The 19,471-nt window shown below is 39.8% G+C and overlaps 1 protein-coding gene across 1 annotated transcript in view; it reads left to right on the top strand.

The window, feature by feature from the left end:
• Positions 1-19,471, top strand: part of LOC150087761 (transforming growth factor beta receptor type 3-like) — a 371,467-nt gene that overhangs the window by 73,970 nt on the left and 278,026 nt on the right. The window lies entirely within an intron of this gene.

Genomic DNA, 19,471 nt, shown 5'->3' with positions numbered 1-19,471 from the left:
ACAGCTACCAATCTTCTTGATACCCTCTTCAGAATTCAGCGCACCCTTAACACCAAATCACAGATTGATATCATATTCCTCGACATTAAATCGTCTTATGATAGAATACACCTACCAGCTCTTTTTACCATTCTGAAACACTACTTCGGCCTGACAGAAACCTTACTTCAAATTTTTAAAGTCTATTTTACTTCTTAGACACCTGTCTGTGACGCACAATGTCTTTCAGGTAACTATTGACGTCTCAAGAGGCATCCCGCAAGGAATCGTACTGTCAGCTGTCCTGTTTGCAGCAGTTTTGGAGCCTTTCCTTGCTCAGAATCCCAACTTTGTATCTTACACTGACGATCTGAAGTTCTACGTGAACTCAGATCATAATCATCAGATTCATAGTATCAACAAATAAGCTTCTAGGCAGATATTGAGCTTGGAAAATTATCTTGCCACAATTGGGCTGCACCTGAGCCCTACCAAATCAGCGCAACTGACGATAACCAAGAAGAGAGTCCAAAATGATATCCAAATCTTTGTTAGTGGGGAGCCGGTGCAAAAAGTGACCTCTCATGCTGACCTAGGCCTCACCTGGGGTGTTGGGCTCACCTTTCAGCCTCACTTTGTCAGGATGAGGCAGAAGACGTACGCGGCTCTTTGGGCCATGCGTCAGGAGCTCGTTGGTGTTCAACAGCGCTGCTTGTTTGTCACATCCTGAGGTGTATTACGCCGATCCCTCCCTATGCATCAGAAATTTGGTCATCTGCTCCTGCCTCATACCTTCACAAGTATATCTCAGTTTAGAGTACTGGTTGCTTAGATGGATGAACAGGGTGGTAGGCCACCCCCTAACTATCTCCAGATCGATCATACAAGCAAATCTGGGCACCACTCCCTGGAGACATATGATCTTGACAAAAAATGTCCTCACGCTTGCACGTCTTCTAACGAGGCGAATTGATGCTCCACCGGTATCCACATTAATCTCTGGCAAGAGAGGAGCACCCCGACTCGTGTCTCCCTCTGCGTCTTACGTTGTCAAGCATTGATTCCCTGAGGAACATGTTTCCAGCCAATTGTCTTCGGATCTTCAATAAATTTAGAATCCACCCTGATAGGTTCTGTGAAGACCTACAGGAAGGGAATCCTCAAGAACTGCTACTAGATAATGAATCTGTGATACTCACCTGCTCCTGGACATGACTGACTGTTTTTTTTTTTTTAACTTGCCTTTTTGTATTTGACAAAGACTTTGTCTTAATGCAAATATATATTTTGTATATTTAATCCTGTAAATGTCTTGGGTCGAGCACGCATGTACTCTTGTTTATTGTACGTACTTATGTTCCTCGCACCTTTGTTTGTAAATATTCACACCCTTCTGGCACAGAGCCGTCCCGGGGTGACCCAAGGTTTCTTGGGAAATAAAATGATTTAATAATAATAATAATAATAATAATAATAATAATAATAATAATAAAAGAGAAGAAAATAAAAAAAAATCACTGCGGATTTTCAATTCGCTGCATGAGTATTTCTAACGTCTTCTTGCGTCTATGCGCGAAGACCTGTGCGGCATGAAGGTTGCAGTGCTGACAGATTATCGGGTGTTCGTAGTAGGAGGGCCGGTTGATGCTCAGTGATTTTTCGTATTGCCTGTGTAAGAGTTCTTAAGTCTTCGTATAGTTGACATTCAAGAAGGAGATGCTTCCAGTTCTCATTTTCTCCGCAAAAATAGTTATCTGTTGTAGACAATACTAGCTGAAAAAGCTTCTCGTTGAGGGAGCCATGCCCAGTGACCAAGAAGGAGGATTCAAAGGTCAGTTACAGCCAGGACTTAACAGTTTTCGTTGCTGTAAACGAGACCTCTGGAAGAAATTTTCTGGTGACGGCGCCTGTTTCAGAGGTATCCCATTTCGTTTGCCAAATGTTTATTAGTTCATTGTAGCACCCGAGTCTTTTGGCTTTGGGGGTAGGTGTTTAGATCCAGTTCAATTTCGAGAATTTTAGTTGGAATTTTCTCCTTGATCCTGAAGTTTAGGTCTCGATAGATGACGTACAAATCCAGTGGTAATGTTCCGATGATCACTTGAATGGCAACTGTGGACACTGTCCAGCAAATTCTATGAGGGGATAAAAGCATGCTTCGCTGGTTGGAATTTAGCTTGTCTTTCATTTTGTCTGCGCTGGTAGCACTGTGGCATCTTCACCTACCTACCCACACCGGGTGGAAAAGGCCCGGGTTTGAATCCCATCGAGGAACTTTAATGGGCTTTTTTCACTCCGTGGCTGAGTTAGTCGTTCTCAGGCGTAGATAGCAAGGTTTCACCCTCAGAAACTGGGTTTATGAAAAATTTACCATAGAACACACGCAATTAACAGACATAAGACACACACCACGGCATATCAATTTAAATATTCAGCCTAATATTTAAATTTAAATCTCATTTTGACTAGCTTTACTCTATGAAACCACGCTCCAGCCCCATATGTCACAATGGGCAAAAAGACCCTCTGTGGTATAAGGAGAGCGTTTTATTTGAGAGCCCCCAATAACATCTGGAAACTCTAATGATGGCCGTAGAGAATCTTTTTAGTCTTGGTCGCTAAGTACATAAGATGTTGGTGGAAGTTCAGCTTATGATCAATAATCACTCCCAGGACTTTCGTCTGTGTTACGATCGGAAGTTGCTTTTCCAGAGATCTTAATTTGTGGTGGGAGTCTGAGATCTAGCTTGGTTTTGAAGAGCATCATTTTTGTTTTATTCGGATTGATTCATAGTTTGTTGAGCACCGTCCAGGAGTTGAGATCGGACAGGATACTGTTTGCTTTACACTCTAGGTCGAAGCGGGATTTTCCAGGAACAACAATAATGAGATCATCTGCGAAAGCCGGTATTTTACAATCATCCAAGGGTTTCATGAGCCAGCTGTGGAGGACCATATTCCAGATAAGGATCCCCAGGACAAAACCGTGTGGGCACCCTCGAGAGGTCTGTCTGGTTACCTGCAGGAAGTTGAAGTTAACTACAATTTCACGCTCTGTGAAATAATTTCGAAAGAGCTGATTAGCTGGAGGGAGCACTGAGCCTGGCGCAGGCGTGACACTGCACTGTCCCACCAGACAGTGTCAAAGGCGCCCTCGAAATCAACAAAGATAGCCAGTTCATATTTAGATGTAAAATTTTCTGTGTGAAGGACCAGGTCAAATAGCGCCGCCTCGCTCCGTATGTACTGTTTGTAAATAGGGTGTTCTGTGGTCGATTTTGTTTATTGCAAAAAACCTGAATTTCTGGGAGAAAAATCCATTACCCTCGCCTGAGACCGACTAACTCAGCCACGTTGTGAAAAAAAGCGCATCAAGATTCATCTTGTCATCGACGAAACTCGAACTGTGGTCTTTTCCAGCCGGTATGGGGAAGGCGGCGATTCTACCAACTGTGCTACCCACGAGGGCAAGTTTTCTTATGGTATAAGCCACAACTACTCGTGTAAATCTTAAGTGATTTTTTTCCCCCTGTAACAGTATAAATTGTTATTTATTTATTTTTTTTTTCAGCTTATTTTTGTCGAAAAAGGTCCGTCATCACTGGTAGGATAACTAAATTTCACTTCACATTATCCCTTTCATAATAAATCTTTTCTTAGCCAAAGCTCTCTTTGAGGTTGGAATCTGCGCTCTAAGCTTGATCAAAAGATGTAAGCTTCGATCACAGTCTTAGCTAGCGCTATGCTTTCAAGAATTATAAGATCATTGAACATTTGATTGATCAAATCTTAGCATTAATAGTGGAAAATGATGAAAGAAAGCGAGCTTATACAGCGTCCAGCCAAAAAAAGAAATTAAAAAAAAAAAAAAAACCACACTTGTTTCGCCTATTCATTCCCTCCAACAGTTTGTCCAGTTCTTCCTTGAATGTATTTAACCTATCAACTTCCACAACAACAGATAGAAGTTTTTTCCAGTAATCAACCACCTGTTGGCTAAAGACAAACTTCGGCACATCTATTCTGCAACCGTCCTTCCTCAATTTGAATTTATATCCCCTCACTAGTCTGAGCAAGAGGAAGCATCCCATAAGCTTGCTCAATCTATTCAAAGCCTTATCCCTTAGGTGCCTAGTCTCCAGACGCTGTAATTTGCAGAACTGAAGCCTTTCTTGGTAAGAATACCCCTTTGTTCCTCTCACCAATCTCGCTGCTCTTAAATGTATATAAACAATTTTAAATACATAAACTGCAAGTCAACCTTGAACTTCCCTTGATAAATAAGACAATGCTTCCCAGCTATCGAGAATAAATATTTTAAACTTTTTGTTCCAAAACACAAACAAAAAAAATCAAAAAATTGTGTGCAAAATCCAAGAAGACAAGTACAGTAGTAATGTTTTTCGAAGTAGTAAACCCTGTAGAAAGCAGCCAGATTTTTCTCTGTTTTAAGTTTAACTAAGTTGTCCACAACTTGTAGTTAAAATGAACTATCTGTTTTTCTCCGACAAGCGGAGAGAGAAAGATAGATAATGGATTTCTGAAGGAAAGCTCGAACAAAACATGGTCGGAACTACTAATCATATAATATTCTTCTTCCGCCTTCATTTTCCTCTCTTTGTGAGATGACCCAGTTTATGCAATGCCGATAAGCTATTGTTCTGTGGGTTTCTTTACTTTTTCCGTGTGCAGGCAGATGGAGTTGTTTTCATTTCTATACATGTGGTCCAAGATGAGGATGAAGGGAGGGTAGTAAAAGACAGGAGTGTATGAAAAAGAAAATCTGGTTTTTATAATACACTCTTGGGCAACATATGCTTCACTTCAAACTCGCTCTCGGGCATGTTGAAAAATTGGGGTCACATGGCCAAGAATGATATCGAGAAAGAATAAGAATCGATGGAGAATGGACGGGTCTGAGAAATCCCCTGTCCCCCTTAGCATGAAGGTTTCATTGATATAACTTCCCTCTTCCTTTCCGGGATTTTGCCGTGGTGAACAAAGGGCAAGTTCCTGTCGAATTAAAGAGGTCTGCAAATAGGTCAGTTTTCTCGTAGTAAGTTGGGAGGGGGGTACTTTTGGTAGACTTGCGACCGCACCTTTCTATTTTACACGCAGCAGATATTGTTCCCTTTCGAAAGACTCGGCCTTCCTCCCTCTCCTGGTATTGTCATTTTTCATTCAATTTAGGGAAAATATGGTAAGTTGGTTACGGTTCGTTTTGTTCGGTGTGGGTTTTGCAGTAGCACTCATCTTTCTTCTTTCCTCCTGTGAAGATTTTAAAACAGTAAAATGTATTCATCAAAGTAAACAATACACAAAAATAGAACCAGGTTACGTTGTTAATCTGCATTTATTGCAGTTTGGTTGGAACATCACATAATAACTACGCCTTGGTATGTAAGCTGACAACGGACTCTGGTTTACGGTCATTGTGATAGTAAATTGACCAAGAAAGGTGATCTAACTGATTTTCAGAGCAGAATGAACATAGGTAACCAGAGGGGGATGGACATCTGTACAGCCACAGTGAGAGCCATGGTTGCGCACCCACCACAATAGGTCAAAAGTAGATTACGAATGGCTCATAGAGAAATGAGAAATCAGCAGTGATTTGTGGTAATCGATACGCGAGGTCAGTGTGGTAAAACGCGAGGTCAAATGAGCTGCGCTAGTGAAAAAACAATCTTAGTTTAATTTGGATATGGCGACAGCTGTCTCAAGATTAAGCATACCGAATATTGTGTGTTTGTAGGGCATTTAGGGGAATCAGACACACATTGGGCAAAAAAATACAAACCTTTTGTATTAGGACATTCACAGACAGAACAGATGCAAAGAAAACTGAGGTGGGGTGATGACTTGTTAACTTTTTCAGTATAAAGACTGCACAGGCTACAGTAATCTGAAACCACAATGGAGGGAGCGCTTGATCTATTAGACTTTTGAAAAATGTCTTATTGTGGGTGCACGTTTAGCAGGAGCCACGATTCGAGAAACGAAAGACATAACTGGTTCCTTAAAAACATCCATTTCAAAGGTTTTTAATAGCTGGAAAGCAAGCGGTTCTGCCACACATCAAAGGCGTAAATGTGAAAATAATACTTCAAGAGCGATGCCGTCGTACTCTAAGAAAGACGGTACGGAAAAATAGGATATCCAGTGTGCAGCAAATAACATCTGAATTCAATCAAGCCCAGAACCGACTTATTTCAACCCGTACGATGCGCAGGGGATTGAACAAATTGAGTATTGGCAGTAGTCTGCCTGTTCGAAAGGAATTTTTTTTAGAGAAAAAAAAATCCGCTTGCGGTGGTGCCGAGATCGTTGTGATTGAACAATGAAAGGAAGAAAGTAGTGTAGTCAGACAGTCAGACGAATCACGATACACTTTGTTTTGCACTGATTGATGGTAGGCCAAGAGTGTGGCAAGAACTTCTGGTCGAAGCGATTGGCCCTCCTTGCCTTGTTAAGACAATCCAAGCATCTGGAAGTGGTATCATAGTATGGGTTATGTTTTGTGGGTACCGACTGGGTCCGTTGATATCGATGGAAGGCCAAATGTCATCAAGCGAGTACAGTACCTGAATTTTATATCAGATCTACTGCACCCTGCAACGTTACGTTACCCTTTTATCCCGAAGGTGATGGCCACTTTATGGATGACAATGCAACAGTGAATCGTGCCAGAATGGTTCGGAGGACATGAACAAGAATAAACTGGTAAAAATTCTTTAAAATATCAGAAAATTTCGACATAATCTATTATTGTACTTTAAATTCGCTTTCCTAATGCCCTTTGTAAATATCCAAAGTTGATTTTTAAAGAAGTTTGTATTATAATTTTAGTATCGCTTTCATCTCATTGCACTTTGCCTTCATGACTAGCACAGTGGCTACGACCACTGTTGTTTCATGCTGGATAAGGTAGGTTCGATTTCCTTCTAGACAGAAAATTTGGTTTTTCATCCTGTAAGCCAACCATAGAATTTACAAATATGACATAACACTGACATAAGTGTAGAGCAAAAGTACCCCTAAATATTTTCTTTTTAAGCATTTTTCTATTCATGACCTCTGCAATCTAGACTGTCTTGTAAATATTTAGTTTTGTGTGTACGTTTATTTTGTACCCGTTTATGCACGTGTGAATAGACAGTGCCAGGAATGGTCATAGTAAGGCGCTGTAGTCGCTACCAGCAACATAGTTCTGATACTGCCCTGTTTGAAATGTAATGTTCCTTCTTTTTTACTGCAAGTGATTTCACACACTTTATTTTCCCTTGCATTTTCCATTTAATTTATTAAACTTGTACGCTTCCCAATAACACTTGGATATAAATAACTGGCTTTCCCGCAATGGGTGGAAAAGGCTTCAGTTCGAATTCCATTAATGACGAATGGAATTTTTATGGGCCTTTTTCACAACGTGGCTGAGTTTGTTGGTCTCAGGCGAAGGTAGTATCGGTTTTTCTTCCGGATGCTTGGGTTTTTCGCCCAGCAAACAGATAAATCGACCACAAAACACAAGCAATTTATAGACATTATATATATATATATATATAGCTCAATACGGTTTAAGTCGATGCGCCTAAAACCCTGCAACTGAAATATCTGTAGAAAAGGACATGGTGTTGTGACTTGGACACTGATAGGGGCATGGTGTTGGGATCTTAGTGTTGTGGGAGATTAATTTTAAATTTTGAACTCGGATTTTTCCAAACAAGTAAGAAGTGGCAAACTCACTAGCCACACACGGAAGATGACGAAGAAGGTTGGGGTTGCTTTCGGTCAGGGGAAGGAAAACTGTCCACTTAGCGTCAGTGTATCATAAGACACAGAAACCAAAAACAGATAAACGAAATCAAATATCTCGCATTCGAGAAGTTACCCAATAATCAAACTTTTTCTGCGCAGAAAAAGTTTCCCGTTTTTCGTTTTGATCCAGTTGAATCACTCATGGTGTTAAAATCTTTCCGATATACTAGAGCGTGTTGACCCCGCACGTTTTAATCGGTCGTATCTCAAGGCCCGCTATAAATTTTACAGCATCGACTATGGCATCCCTAACCCCTCTTTCCAGCTATGTTTACATGTATCCATAAATCTGCTGAATGAGGCTTTGTTTCATTATCGAACTGCCCTATCTGGTCAGCAGCAAGGAGCCACTTAGTGATAAACCGTCCGGATATTCAAAATGAGCAATAAAATTGCACGAAATATATGGGTAACGAACGACCTCATGTCGCATCTATCAGGCGGTGGTAGATGACAGTCGACAATATGAATAGGCCGATATCACGGAATGGTAGGTCACCTAGTTAATAGCCACAGTTACTCTCCCGTTAAGATATGATTTACTGATGCAAATCACGAACGACAACTCAGCACCAAGTCCAGATGGTGCTGGGTAGGTGGTCTAACCCTCATCTTAGTTCCAAAATGAACTTCACAAGATGTGACGGCCATTATTTAAACAATTTAGGTATTTGCCCAGTTTTTCAAAAAGTGAAAAGAGCAATCTCTGGGATTAACGATAAATTAAGGTTACATTACCAAAAAAAAAAAAAAAAAACGACCGATGTTGCTGCAAATACCTTCTTTTCTGAGTTTATTTGCATTCCTATGCGGTAAGTTTTGACATAGTTGGAACGTTGCCAGACCGCAAATGATTAGTTGCTGTATTAAAGGTGTATGTATGATGGCACGTGCTTGGATATACGCGCAGTTTTAAGTATTCAGAGAGCTGAATGGTGAATAAAGTCTGCTTAAATAGTGGCAAATGGTTTTTTGTAGTAGTTGTTACATTGTGGCTATTTAAAAGAAAAAGTGCGTGAAATTGGCCACATGCAGGCGTGGTTGGTACAGGTGAAAAAAGGTGGGGGGAAGGCTGTAGCTTTGCGTGACAGCGACTTCAAATTACTTTTGTGCTCAGCCATGCGTTAGCATATTCATCTATACTTCGACAGAACGTAGTTGAAGTATGGATGGTGAAAAAGTATAGATAGACTTCTCTATCTTTTAACGTGTAAGAATGATACTTTTGAATCCTAACGTTGATTGTAAATCCTCTACACCAAACTGACTGGCTCTGCTTTCTGTAACTTGGAGGAAGCTTCGTTCCAGTGGTTGGCCTTGATTTGATGCCTGCTGCGAACAGTGACTAGGAGTGCTGACTGAAGCTTAGCTCTCGGTGTAAATCCCATTTTGAAACTGTTAACCAACACCTGTACACTTCAAGGCTAAATCCCGCTGTCAGTGACCCAGAGCAACACACGCGTTTGCTTTGTGTAGTTATTTCGAGACTAACAAAGGCTTTAGGTTCATAGACTTAAAACTCCACCGTGTTTCATCCTCCAGAGAAGCCAGGTTCTTTACAAAAATACCGCAAAACTTTTAACACCACCTCGTGGCATCTTGAAATAATCTTATTATAGTGAACAGCTTTGTAAAACATTCATTTGGAAGAGTCCTCCCCCATCCCCGCCTTGTGCTCAGTATATCCTCCCTATGTGGGTGGGCGTGGCTTACTCGAACTTATTATTACTATCACAGTTTGATACAGAAATTAATTATAATGTCGGCGTTGTTAAATGTCTAACCGAAATTAATTGGAACAAAACCCGAAAATTAACTCAATCTGTAAGCATGCAGTATCTATGAAGCCATTAAATTCAACTTCTGATGGCTTCATTAACTATCTTACGCCCATTTTCCATTTATTTATCAACAGGACGCTAATCAGGTCATTGCGTGATCGTGATCCAGCTGACTGTTCTGTTATCCTTGCACTAGGTCGTCAGTATCCCGCAACTTCTTAACCTCGTAAACTTCGAAAAGCAGATAGGAATTATGCAATTAAGTTAGTACACTGGGATGTGCTCCTTACGTCTAAATATGGCAGATACAACTACCACATTTAATTGAAATAAACTCCGTATACACTTCCATCTAAAAGTATGGTATAGCAGCGTATGACAGTAATTTTCTTTAATTTTTTTCTGAAATCAGCTAAGAAAATGTAAGGTTTAATACAAAAAAAAAAAAAAAAAAACACAATACAAAAAATAATTTTTTTTTATTTTACGAATTTCAAAATTTACAACAAAAAATACTGAAATTATTAATATTAACCAACTATGCTGATTTTCAATCAAAATATCCTCCACAAGATTTTGTACCTACCTTAGAATTCTAGACGTAGAATTCTGGCGATTAATTTTATAATACTGTAGTGTCTCGACTTACATTATTTCAAGTGATCTGCAAGGTTTCCCATAGATTTTGTGAAGACGGGCAGTCGTTGTTCGGTTTTAGGAGCATCGACGACTAAGGCCGTGTTGCTCCATGTATATTGTCTGTCAATTGTGTGTTCTGCTGGACAGAAAACCCGAGTTTCCGGGAGAAAAACCATGCTATCCTCGCCTGAGATCGACTAACTCAACCACGTTGTGAAAAAGACCCATAAAAATTCCTCCCGTCATCGACGGAATTCGAACTCAGGTCTTTTCCACCCGGTTTTGGGGGGAGAGTATTCTTACCAACTATGCTACCCACGAGGGCAAAACCTGGATAAATTAGGCAAAGGGCTAAAAATGGCAATTGAAGTTTAATAAATGTAGGGTACTGTATTTAGTAGTCCCCAAAATAAGATACCATTTGGGCGGTACCAAACTCAAGGTAGTAGAGAACGAAATAGACCTCATGGTAATTGTACAATCTGGCTTGAAGTTCTCTGGGCAGCGCAGACAGGCTGCTAGGACTGTTCATGGAGTTCTGTCAATAATATGTAGAAATTTTGGCTGCAGGGACAAGGAGGTGATTATCTTGTTATATAAGGCAATGGTCAGAACTCATCTTGAGTACTACATATGGAAGGAATGAAAATTGGGAGCTTTGTTTTAGCAAGGATGTAGATCTGTTGGAACGGGTGAAGAGAAGAACAATCAGATTAGTCATGGACAGAAGAATACTCTTACCAAGAAAGACTTCAGTTCTGTAAATTGCACTGTCGAGAAACTAAGCCTCTTCAAAAATACCCAACTGAAATGCTTAAGGCCTTAAATGGATTGAGTAAACTAAATGCTGATGGCATTCTTTCTAGGATGATACAGACATAAGGACATAAATTTAAATTGGAAAAGGATGGTTGCAGAATAACACGGAAATTTGCTTTCAACCAGAGCGCAATTGATTGTTAAAATAAATTTCGACTTTAAACCCGAGTTTCCTGGAGAAGAAATCGTGCTGCTCTCGCTTGAGACGAATTAACTCAGCCACTTTGTGAAGAAAGCCCATAAATTCCTCGCGTCATTGACCGGATTCATACTCGGGTCTTTTCCACCTGGTGTGGGGAGGTCGATTATTATACTAACTGTGCTACCAATGAGGGCATTTTGTCACTTTTGCTGCTAATGTTAAAAGAACCCATAACCTGAACCAATGCCATTTTTGTATTATAAATTTTTTATTGCAATAAAAAAGATGTATGCATCTGGCTTAAGCCGAGGATATAATATCTCTTCATGCTGCAGTATTCAGTTAAAACCATTAAAGATGTCAGAGCACCATACTGTGCAGTCACCACTTCAATATCCATATTGTTCTGCGGAGACGAATACGATATCGACTCGCGCGTATCTTGATTTCCACTTAAATCGGAGCTATTTTATGCATGCATAGCTGATTGCCAAGAAGAAATTTTATTCAGAATAACTCTTTGCTGGGCAACGTTTTCAAGAATGTCTTGAACAAGCAAAATCAGCGATTCGTATTTCGCTCGAAACTGGAAAGGGTGAGGGCAGAAGTGATCCGCTACTGCTCCTCATTAATGTAAAAACAAAATTGAAAAATTTACATCCGTTTTACCCTCGTGGTCATGCGTGCTTAAAGACGTAGCTCACATGACCGAAGCGGTACACGTCCTGGTAGTTGCTGAGAAATCAATAGAAGCCAACTTCTGTAATGGATGCCTCGATCTATTTGTAGCTTCGGGGGAAAAAGAAACGCTTCATCTTCTTGGTCACGTAGCCATAAAGGAATGTTGCTTCGGCTAACCCTGGGGTCGGGTGTAAGCCTGTTGTTCTTATAGGAAAAGGCAAGCCAGTTATTAGTTTTATTTTTAGGCATATGAACTCTGGTTGACTGATTTCTGTCCATCACACGAGTTTTATCTTTTTTACTTCATTTTGATGACATAATGTCGTCTTCGACTCTAAATAGAATATAAACACTAATTTTTCTTGGTAATAATAAGGGCAGGCTTCATAATTAGGTAAAAATAAAACAACTTACAATTTCGACTGGCATATTAATACAGATAAAAGTCAGCTTTGATCCAAATGACAAGACTTAATCCTTAATCGGGACATATTTTTTAATTGTTGCCTTAGTAACTGTTCTTACAAGAGCATAAGAACTATGGGTGAACAAAGAATTCAAAATGAGAATTATATTCTCATTTTGAATTCTTTTTGGTCATGCAGACCAGTTGAAGTGCTACAACCTAGAAATTAATTCAGATATATTGGTTTTTTCGTTGATGAGGCATTAAAAGGTTTAAAATGAAAAAGATTATGCTTAGGGTATTATTAGCAATCTGGTAAAATTTAGGGGGTTCGAATTCTATCGCTGACAGGGAAAACTTGAGTTTTTTGAAGGAGCATAGTTTAAGCCTGTTTTTTTCCATCCCGAAAACAGCCTAGCCTTAGAACACATGAGATTTACAGATACGAGAGGGAGCGAGTCAGTAAGATGAATTTTCATTTATATGGGTATAGTACAGTACTAATTATTACCAAATGTATGGGGACCTCGTGGGTAGCACAGTTTGTATAATCACCATCATCCCACACACTGGATGGAAAATACTGACCTCCTCATGACGCGAGTAATTTGTATAGGTCTTTTAGTGATAGTAATAGTATTCGCCAAGTAGTGCAAGGAAGCTCAAACTGTGAAGGGCAACTGACAGTTGCCCTTGACAGTTTGAACAGTGAGAATTCCACCTTCATTCATTTTACTAATCTCTCTCTCAGAACCTTATAAACCTCATTCAGGTTACTTCTGAGGTGCCCGGTTTCCAAGATCTGTAGCCCACATAATCGGAGTCTTTTTCACATGGCTAAGTTAGTCGGTCTCAGGAGAGGGTAGTATGACTTTTTGATTTCGAAACTCGGGTCTGTAAATTGCGAACATTCAATTTACAGACATGTTATATGCAGCTCAATATGGCCTAAGTTGTAGGGTTTTAGGCGTATGGGCTTTCCCCCACATATTGTCATAACGTAGATAATGCGTTATTGTTCAGGACGCCCAGATAGACCTCAACATTCATGGTTTTGTCCAAAACAACCAATGGTTCCATGCTACCCCCTGTAGCTATTTCTGAGCATCTGCCACACACAGAAAAGACCATGAGACTGGTAGACCATATACTGCTACTCGTCAATCTAAAGTACAGCTTTCCATTGCTTTATGGTCGAAGAACGGCGTGTTTTCACCAAACTAGATGGCGTCAGTCGGGGTGATCAGTATGTTTTTCACGACTGTACGCCGTGGCAACCCATATCGTGCAGTGTGCTGCACATTGTACTGGTGCTCGCATGTGTCCCAATCGTCACAATGTGGGCCTGTCTGTGCTGCGACAACGTCGACCTGCGTTGCAGGAAGACGATTCTTTCCAGAGCAATGTCGAGCTGCAAATCTTCAGCTCCATTGAAATGTCACGTACAGACCGATTGCTTATGTGGCACCCTATTATCATAATGCGCTGGGACTCTGTCGATCATTCACAATTGTACTTTTCTCTCCTCGAAGGCCTACGTGCATATTTATAGTTGTTCTGGCACCTGGTGCTTAGATAGTACGTGACCAGGTATCAGCGGAGGATTGTGCGGATATTAATGGTAGCGCAATGTACCCCTTGGTACTCAATTTTAGCTGTACCCTTTTTTGATGGAACCAGAAAGCTGCTATAATCATTGGGATAATTACATTAAAATCGCATTCCTGTGTTTCGAGATTAAACTATTTTGAAATTGTTTTGAAATTCGCCTTATTTATGGACTCATCTTCATGACACACTGAACACCTCCCTCCTCGAGCTCTTATGATTTAAAATACCTTGGCGATAATTCAAAACAACCCAACCCTAAAATCGTTTCATCATTCAGTACACATTTTTTTTTTGTGGGTTTGGCAGTTAAAACTGCATTCTGTTGTCTGTCTGTCTGTCAGAAAGTAGGTGCTTCTTTGAACCATTCTCTCTCTCTCTCTCTCTCTCTCTCTCTCTCTCTCTCTCTCTCTCTCTCTTTAACGCTCTGCATATTTTAGTGAAAGGCCTGTTGGCTCGTCAATTAAAAAGGCAACCAGCGGAACACTGCTCCTTCGTAGCCCATGTATTAAGAAGCAAATGTATTTAGTCTCTCGGTGATTGTGGTGAGGGTGCCCCTGTGCAATGGTTTTTTATATCGGAACTAGAAACGGTTGTTGACGTCCCCACGGGCTGCTCACTCGTAGCTGATTGAAGAGCAAGATTACATTAAAAAAAAAAAAAAAAGCAGCACGCCCACCAAAGGAAACTTGCGTGACTTCAGATATAGTAGTACTTTAGGATCCATTTACATCTATCAACCATTTTGCCAGATGCATATCAACAGAATTCAAATTACTGAAAATAGCGCATCAGCCATATTTGATATTATGAATGCTGCCAAAGCATGAAAGAATGATTTCGTAGTCTTCTAACCCTGGTTATAGTATTTCAGCATTACTCAATACGACTATACAAAAAACAAATCCATTTAAGTGGTACTGTTATAGTTAATAACCGATGCTCCAGAAGTGTATCTATAGCTTGCATCCTGATATATAGGAGGAAGTAGGAAGTTTTATTTTAGTCAGCGAGTTGTAAATTACTGGAATAGGTTGCCTTCATGGGTGGTAGAGGCTGACAGTTTGGGGAAATTCAAAGGTCATCTGGATAGTACCTTCGGGTGAGGGAAGCGCATAGGATGATAGGTTTAATTTCCTTTTCTTTTATTAATTATTATTACTTATTTATTTATTATTTATTTTTTTATCATTGTTTTATTCGTTTTTTTTTTTTTGGCTGGTGCAGTATAAGCCATAGGTTTTCTTGCACCATGCGGCCATTACTAATACTAATACTAAGTAGAATTGATCCCTCAGCTTTCAGGTCCTTACAGAAAATTTATAGGGACAGAGAAATTCACAAGATAGAGAGAGAGAACAAGAACAGTACCGTATTTATCAGTTACGTGGGTTAGAATCACTACGATATGCTTTCTCTTTGTTGAAGACATATTGAAAGAACTTAATTATACTAAAGGAAATTATTCTCTGGTATAACTTTCTATATATATTATAAAGGGTCTAGATTCGATTCCTGTTCAGGACACCAGACGAATTTCTATTGAATAGCTTTCCATTAGATGGATTGTCTTCTTGGGATGAAATTACCCGGTGTTGGGGGGGGGGGGAAGTGTAGCTCCTCCGTATAGTGGTCAAGAGCGGGAGTGCAGTAGCACACGCTCTTTGAGTAGACCGGAGTTGAACTCCCTGACTGCTAAATACGGTCGAACTGCCAACCGCACTGTACCAGCGTGGCAGATTATGGTCCATTTCCTTCAATATGAATTGTTGAGGTGGCTTCCATCCTGCAGTGGATTGATAATGGCTGCTGCTTACCCATTTTTTTTTTTTTTTTGTAGCTCCTCACCCATAAGCTATTCGGAATTTTTATCCTGAAAATAATTTTCGTCTGGTAACATAATCTCTTTATATAGTATTTTGCACTACAATCCCTCAGGGAATTAGATTAAGGGGGTTGAACGTAGATTTCAGCCTCTTCAGTTAAAATAATAATAATAATAAAAAAATCTGTTTATACTCCAGGACGACTAGACAGTCTGGGGGAGTTCACAAGATACAGAGAATATGAGAAACAGCACCGTATTTAGCAGCCACTGGCTTGAACCCCGGTCACTCAAAGCATGTGTACCCTTGGCCTGACCACTCGGCTACGGCTATCTCAATATGCATTATGAGGAAATTTAAACAGAGGAAATGATTTACTAAATAGGCAAACCCACAAAATTACATAAGTAAAATATTGTCCATTTTCAAGCTTTGCAGCCACACAATTTGTTGTTGTTGTTTTTGTTGCAGGGTTTAGGTCCATCGGTGACTAAGACCATATTGCTCCGTGTATATTGTCTGTAAATGTGTATTCTGAGGTCGATCTTCTGTTTGCTGGACGAAAAGGGTAGCATGGAAGAAAAACCATACTACCCTTACCTGAGACCGGCTAACTCAGCCATTGTAAAAAAGGCTCATAACTCCTCACATCATCGACGGGACTCTAACTCAAGTCTTTTCCGATGTGGGGAGGACGGCGATCCTACCAACTGGCAGCCTCAAATAACAAAGGTTAATGGTCGCCCAGAGCGCAGGAGAGAGATAATTTATTGTAGGGATAATTTATTACTAGCAGCCAACTATTAATTTGTTAAACCTTCTCAATATATTTGAGAAGTATTCCGATACTTCTCTATAAGTATTGTAAATTAAGAGGAATAATTGTACTATCACGGAGAGACTCATGAAGTCTTAAGATATGGGCAGAGTCCATGTAGAGACGTAAATATTGTTCTGTAAAATCCCACAAATTATGAAGCCAGAAGTACGAGGGTATACACCGAGTTGGTTTGGTATTAGCAACACCTACTTAATATCTTGTGGGGTGACCTTTTTGCAGTAATACAGCCAGTACACGTCTTGGCATGGACTCCATAAGGTGTTGGGTGTTCTGTCGTAGTGCTATCCACACATTGCACAATGTGTCCAATAATGCACATTATTAGGTAAATAGTCATAGCATCAAATGTCCTGTTCCAGTAGGTCTCAAACATAATCAATTCGATTGTGATCGAGTTAGTTGGGCGATACAGAGATTTCATTGTAACGTTCCTGAAACCAGTTAGCAGTTGATAGATGTCGGAGTCTTATGGATACACTGTCATCCACGAAACAGCAGGCCACTAAAACAGTCTCCCAACCTCAATACCACAGCTTCCAGTAAACCGGTATTATGATATAATCTCCTCATAATATTATATCACCTTGTGCAAAACCTTGGAGAAAGGTTCTGCACAAGGTGATAACGGCAGATGAGACATGGCTTCATCATTTCGACTCAAAGAGTAAGCAACAAAGCTCTGTTTTGAATCTACCTCATTGCCAACACTAAAAAACAAAAGTTGTGACTTCTGCAGAAGATTATGATCATCTCTTTTTTTCTAAATTCAAGGAATGTTGTTGTTATTGTCAGGGCCGCTGGGACCCTATGTGCCGCCAGTGAGAGAAATCCAATTTGCCGCCCCAAAATATTTTGGATTAAAAAATAAAATAAAACGTAAATATTTATTATTAATTTATTGAAAAGAAAAGAATTACAACATATCTCACGTATAATATAATGAAACACAAACAAAAATAACAAAATAATTCTGAAATTCTGGAAATAAATGTTAAATTCGAAATCACGTAATCGTACTCTATCACAATAATAAAATAAAAGGAAAATTATAATGCTATAAAATATATACAAATCTATGTTTCCTTCCTTTAAGAGATGCGAATTTATTAATTATTTCATTTATATTTATTTGTTCCAAATGATAATTTTCCATTGAAATTATTGCCAAGTTAGAGAGTCGTTGTTGACACATTGTTGATCGTAAATAATTTTTCATTAATTTTAATTTTGAAAAACAAAACTCCGTTCACCTGAGCCAACTGAAACTGGAACAAACTCTCAAAAAAATTGCATTATTATTATTAAAATCAGTTTATTTCCCAAGGAACCTTGGATCAACCCCAAGACGGCTCTGTGTCAGAAGCGTGTGAATATTTACAGACAATAAACAAGAGTACATGTGTGCTCAACCCGAGAAATTTACATGATTAAATATACAATTGCATGGAGACAAAACAAAGTCTTTGTCAAATACAAATCGGCAAGTAAAAAAAAAAAAAAAAAAAAGCGGTCAGTCATGTCCAGGAGCAAGTGAATATCATAGATTCATTATCTGGTAGCAGTTCTTGAGGATTTCCTTCCTGTAGAGCTTGTCTTTACAGAACCTATCAGGGTGGATCCTAAAATAAATCAATAAATTGGCTGGAAACATGTTCCTCGGGGAATCAATGCTTGACAGCGTAAGACGCAGAGGGAGACAGGAGTTGGGATGCTCCCCTCTTGCCTTCTTTGGACCAGAAATTAATGTGGATACCGATGGAGCATCAATTTGCCCCGTTATAAGCCGTGCAAGCATGAGTACATTTTTTGTTATGATGATATGTCCCCAGGGAGTGGTGCCCAGATTTGCTTGTAGGATCAATCTGGAAATAGTTAGGGGTGACCTACCACCTTGTTCATCCATGTAAGGAACCAGTACTCTAAACTGAGATACTTGTGAAGGGGCAGATGACCAAATTTCTGATGCATAGAGAGGGATCGGCGTAATAACCCTCACGATGTGCCGAACACTTCCAGTCCTTTGCACATTTCCAGTCCATGGGAGGTACCCATGGACTGGAAATGTGCAAATGTGACCCCAATCTACAAAGGAGGATCACAGGGAGACACAGGGAATTACAGACCTGTTAGTTTAACTTCTGTTCCAGGGAAATTAATGGAGGTACTAGTTAAAGAAGCATTGCAGGATCATCTAGACAAGACTTAAGTTATAGCTCGGACACAGCATGGGTTTGTTAACGGGAAGTCTTGTCTGAACAATTTCATTGGATACTATGATGTAGTCACAAAGGAACTGGATGCAAAGAATAATGTTGATATAATATATTTGGATCTTAGAAAGGCTTTTAATACTGTTGCACATGGAAGACTGCTGCACAAATTGGAGAAGTGTAGCATTGGAGGCAAATTGCTGCTATGGATAAAGGGATGGTTTAGTGGGAGAAGACAGAGTGGTAATCAATGGACACTGCTCTTCGTGGACTAATGTCCACGAAGAGCAGTGTCCAGAGGAGTCCCTCAGGTACAGTGTTGGGTCCATTGTTGTTTTCTGTATTTATTAATGATATTGATGATGGTATATCAGGCTTAATGTCCAAGTTTGCAGACGATACGAAGGTCGGCAGGGTTGTTAATGATACTAATGACAGTACGCTGCTGCAACAGGATCTAGAAAAGTTGAGCAGATGGGCTGAGAGGTGGCAACTGAAGTTTAACATTGACAAATGTAAAGTACTGCATATGGGAAGCAGTAACTCCAGAGTAACGTATCAACTATGTGGCACTACACTGACAGTTTTAGAAAGTGAAAAGGATCTTGGGGTAATTGTGCAGGCAGATATGAACTTTTCTGATCAGTGTAGACGGTCTGCAGGAGTAGCTCATCGTCTTGTCAATGATATACAGGAATTTTTCTAGCAGTGATAAAGAGGT

Source organism: Mastigoproctus giganteus, chromosome 3, assembly GCF_048544385.1.
Source record: "Mastigoproctus giganteus isolate SK-2022 chromosome 3, ASM4854438v1, whole genome shotgun sequence".
NCBI lineage: Eukaryota > Metazoa > Arthropoda > Arachnida > Uropygi > Thelyphonidae > Mastigoproctus > Mastigoproctus giganteus.
The sequence above is the reverse complement of the archived record's forward strand: the minus strand, read 5'-3'. Positions and strand labels throughout refer to the sequence as shown.